At 38.9% G+C, this 3,913-nt stretch overlaps 1 pseudogene across 1 annotated transcript; it reads left to right on the forward strand.

The window, feature by feature from the left end:
• The first annotated feature begins 2,001 nt into the window (after window positions 1–2,001).
• LOC308511826 (ubiquitin thioesterase OTUB1-like) lies at window positions 2,002–2,746 on the forward strand (annotated as a pseudogene). Its single transcript has one exon. The product of its transcript is annotated as a ubiquitin thioesterase OTUB1-like (transcript).
• Window positions 2,747–3,913: the final 1,167 nt, after the last annotated feature.

Raw genomic sequence — 3,913 nt, forward strand, 5'->3', positions numbered from 1 at the left:
AGAAATAAACCCCTATAATTTTTTACAAAGGAGTCAAGAATATACAATAGGGAAAAGACAATCTCTCTAATAAATGGTATTGGGAAAACTGACTATCCCCATGCAAAACAATGAAACTAGACAACTATCTTATACAATATACAAAAGTTAACTCAAATGGATTAAAGACAGCGGGGGGGAAGACCTGAAATCATAAAACTCCTAGAAGAAAGATAGGTAATAATCTCCTTGGCATAAGTCCTGGTGATGATTATTAGATTTGATACCAAAAGCAAAGGCAACAAAAGTAAAGATAAACAATTGGGATTATTGTTAAAACCCTTATGCACATCAAAGGAAACAACAAGATTAAAAGTCAATTCACTGAATGGAGAAAATATTTGAAAATCTATACCTTATAAAGAGCCAATATCCAAAATATATAAAGAACTCATACAACTCACTATCAAAACAAGCATTCCGATTAAAAACCAGGCAGAGGACCTGATAAAACACACATTTCCCAAAAAAGACATACAGATGACCAACACATACATGAAAAAATTCTCAACATCACTGAATGTCAGGGAAATGCTAATCAAAACCACAATGAGATATCACTTCACACCTGTGAAGATGGCTACTTTTAAAAAGACAAGAAATAACAAGTGTTGTCAGGAATGTGGAGAAGAAGGAACCCATGTACACTGTTAGTGGAAATGTAAATTGGTGCAGCCACTATGAAAACTGAATGGAGGTTCCTCAAAAAATTAAAAAAAGAAATACCACATGATCTAGCAATCATACTTCTATGTATGTATCCAAAGAAAACGTAAACACTATCTGGAAAAGATATATGTACCCCATGTTCATTGCAGTATTATTTACAATAGCCAAGACATGTTAGCCACCTAAGTGTCCAGTGAGGGATGAATGGATAAAGAAAATGTGGCATATACACATATACACACACACACAATGGAATATTATTCAGAATTCCATACAAAAGAATGAAATCTTGTCTTTTGCAACTACATGGTTAGAAATTGAGGGCATTATACTAAGTAAAATAAGTCAGGCACAGAAAGACAAATACTGTATGATCTCATTTATATGTGAAATCTAAAACAAAAATCACAGGTGGGTAATGGGGATGGTGTAATAGCTAAATTGCATCAAAAGGTACAAATTTACAGTTATAAAAAAGTCATTGGGATGTAATGTACACAGCATGGTGAGGAGTTAAAAATACTTTATTGCATATTTGAAAGCTGCTAATAGAGTAGATGTTAAAATTTCTCACCACAAGAAAATGTGGGTTTCCCTACTGTAAAGTTTCTATTTGTCCCTTTGCTATTAATAAGTGTGTTGTAGAGGAGATCCTTTGGAAGTATGTAAATATATTATTCCTCATCAAAATGTAACCCAATAATTTTAACATATATTGATGATTATTGCCAAATGATGATTTTCTATTATTCTCTCCATATTTATTAACATTTTTTAAAGAAAGTGTCTCACTAATCCTCCATTTATTTATATTTGTACTAGAGGCCTGGTGCATGACATTCGTGCACTGGGGGTTGGGAGGAGGGGTCCCTCAGCCCAGCTTGTGCCCTTTTGCAGTCCAGCAGGCCTAAGCCACAGTTGGACATCCTTAGTGTTGCCGCAGAGGCGGGCCACTGCGCCCACCAGCCATCAGCCTGGCTTCTGGCTGAGCTGCGCTCCCCCTATTGAGATCACTGACCACCAGGGGGCAGCTCCTACGTTGAGCGTCTGCCCCTTGGTCGTCAGTGCTTGTCATAGTGACATGTCATTCTGTGTTCAGTTGATTTGTGTATTACCCTTTTATTACATAGGATGGGCTCACTGATTCTTAGCAGAGCCCAGTAAGGAGAGTTAGGCAGCTAGGACACCAAATTTAAGGAGGCACTTTCTCTGTGTGTAAATGCCTTCTTAAAAGTAATATGCCTAGAGCAGAAGCAGGAGCCCCTAGGCAGCAACACTGAAGGTGTTAACTGATTGGCCTATGATGAAGCCATCATGGCTCAGCAGGACCGAGTTCAACAAGAGATTGCTGTGCAGAACTCTCTGATCTCAGAGCAGCTGGAGCTCTCGGTTCTGTATAAGAATTATGCTGAGGATGACAATATCTACCAACAAAAGATCAAGTACCTTCACAAAAAATACTTGTACATCCGCAAGACCAGGCCTGATGGAAACTACTTCTATAGAGCCTTTGAATTCTCCCACTTGGAGGCACTGCTGGATGACGGCAAGGAATTGAAGAGGTTCAAGACTGTGTCTTCCAAGATCAAAGAAGACGTCTGTCCCAGGGCTTCACGGAGTTCACAATTGAGGATTTCCACAACACGCTCATGGACCTGATCGAGCAGGTGGAGGAGCAGACCTCAGTAGCAGATCTGCTGGCTTCCTTCAATGACCAGAGCACCTCGGACTACCTGGTAGTCTACCTGCAGCTGCTCACCTCTGGCTACCTGCAGCGGGAAAGCAAGTTCTTTGAGCACTTCATAGAGGGCAGGTAGACTGTCAAGGAGTTCTGCCAGCAGGAGGTGGAGCCTATGTACAAGGAGAGCAACCACATCCACATCATCGCGCTGGCCTAGGCCCTCAATGTCTCCGTCCAGGTGGAGTACATAGATTGTGATGCGGTCAGCACCACCAACCCCACATCTTCCCTGAGAGTTCTGAGTCCAGGGTCTATCTTCTCTATCAGCCTGGACATTACGATATCCTCTACAAATAGGGCTGACCCTGCCCTCCGCGGCCCTGTTGCCCTGCTGCCCTCATCTCTGCCAGGCACTAGACATGTACAGATGTTTTTGTGTGGTTATAAATTGTCATATTTCACTCCCCCCTTCCCTGTCATACAACTTTTATGTTTTATTAATGGGGATGCTGGTGGTGGGAAAAAATGCCTATAGATGGGATAGAAGGTGAAGGAAAATAAACAAACAAATAAACAAATGGGGAAAATGTAATATACTTAGGGCCTTTTTTTCTGTCTCCATTTCTATTATCATCCCTCCCCATACAGCAGTTTTATAGCTATATCCATGCAGCCATACAGGTCCCTATACTAGAATCAGGTCTCACAGACTTATTCACATTTTGCAGCTTCCTTTTATGAGACAAGGTAAACTGCTCTGTCCCCCCATGCCTATCTTTTTTTATTTTTTATTTATTTTAAGCACTGAGTTAGTCCTGATCCCCCTTCATGTGTGAAGCATGTTAGCTGCCTTCTCCAAAAAGACCTAACTTCTTGGCCATTATTTCCTATTACTAGAGTAGGAACCCAGCAACATGCAGCCTTGCCCACACTTGTGGTTTTCTTTTTTGTATCTGATCCATGGAGATGCTTGTCTTTTACCCAAGACCAGCTGTGTTTTTTAGTTTATCTTTGCTATATTTTATCTATCAATACTATTGTTTGCAGCAGGAGAGAAATAAAAATATGTAGAATTTGATTTATCTTATTTTTCATTCAGAAATATTTAACCTATAATGTATAGATAAATTATAAATGATTGATCATTAGGTTAATTATTACTTTAAAGCCTTCTAATGACATTTATATATTCTCTCTTTATTTTAACTAGTTATTCAAAATCTACCTAATAATATATTTGTGTTAAATACAAGCTTTAGATTTCAAATAAGGAATGCTAGAGTATTAAATGCAAACAAGATAGGAGAGCTCTGTAAGAAAACTTGATTACCATTGGAAGTTGAAAAAGAAAAAAAATGAAATGAATTAGGCCTCCTAGACTTTACAGATTGAGCTTTTTGCTTCTGTATCAAATGCATAAGAGAGAGGGAGGATTTTTTTGTCTTATGCATGCATGTGTATTGTATTTTATTACCAATTATGATAATGAATCTGTTCTCAGAGGAGAGGTTAATTGTCCATTTA

Source organism: Myotis nattereri (assembly GCF_964212035.1).
Source record: "Myotis nattereri genome assembly, chromosome: X".
Taxonomy (NCBI): Eukaryota; Metazoa; Chordata; class Mammalia; order Chiroptera; family Vespertilionidae; genus Myotis; species Myotis nattereri.